Source organism: Orbicella franksi, chromosome 15 (genome assembly GCF_964199315.1).
Source record: "Orbicella franksi chromosome 15, jaOrbFran1.1, whole genome shotgun sequence".
NCBI classification, from domain to species: domain Eukaryota; kingdom Metazoa; phylum Cnidaria; class Anthozoa; order Scleractinia; family Merulinidae; genus Orbicella; species Orbicella franksi.
The window spans coordinates 8,078,855-8,079,400 of NC_138159.1; the positions used below are offsets into that span (position 1 = coordinate 8,078,855).

Genomic DNA, 546 nt, shown 5'->3' on the forward strand with positions numbered 1-546 from the left:
TTTTATTTGTTTAACAGTGAGGTAGCAGATTCACATTTTGATTGCTGAATAAATAGTTCGTGACCTCTGATGTTTGTTGTAAAAAGTTTAAAGAAAAATCTACTTCTCCAAAGTGTTATTTAGGAAAGTTGTGTTAACGTCAATTTTAATTGGATTGTTATTGTAGATTTTGATCATTTGAAGAAACCACAGGACAACAAATCAGCAAAACCAAGTCTGTTCCAGGTATTACGCACATTTGTTGTTCAGAGACATTTTAATTCTACTACTTTGCGGCTTTCGCGCTCTCAAGTCTCACTGGCTTTCAAAAGATATCTATTTTGGCCTTGATCGTCCCACGGCACGAAAACAATCAATCAATAATCTTACAAATTGCACATCTTTTAATCTTTGCTTTTTTTAGATTAAACTTTCTCTGTTTTTCAGTCCCAACGTGCACTATTATGCAATGGACTTTGTCGCGCATATTTTGGTTGGTAATTTCCCGCAGCAAACAAACCGGCGAAAAAACCTCCGCCATTGTAACTTCCTCACGAAGTTTTTTAG

General features: G+C 35.5%; 1 protein-coding gene across 1 annotated transcript in view; it reads right to left on the reverse strand.

Moving 5' to 3' along the window:
- Positions 1–232: 232 nt before the first annotated feature.
- The window catches only part of LOC145470729 (uncharacterized), a 1,775-nt gene continuing 1,461 nt past the window's right edge, over positions 233–546 (reverse strand). Inside the window, exon 1 of the mRNA XM_081454553.1 lies at positions 233–546. This exon is cut by the window's right edge and continues 1,461 nt beyond it. The gene's annotated coding sequence lies outside the window, so the exon portion shown is untranslated.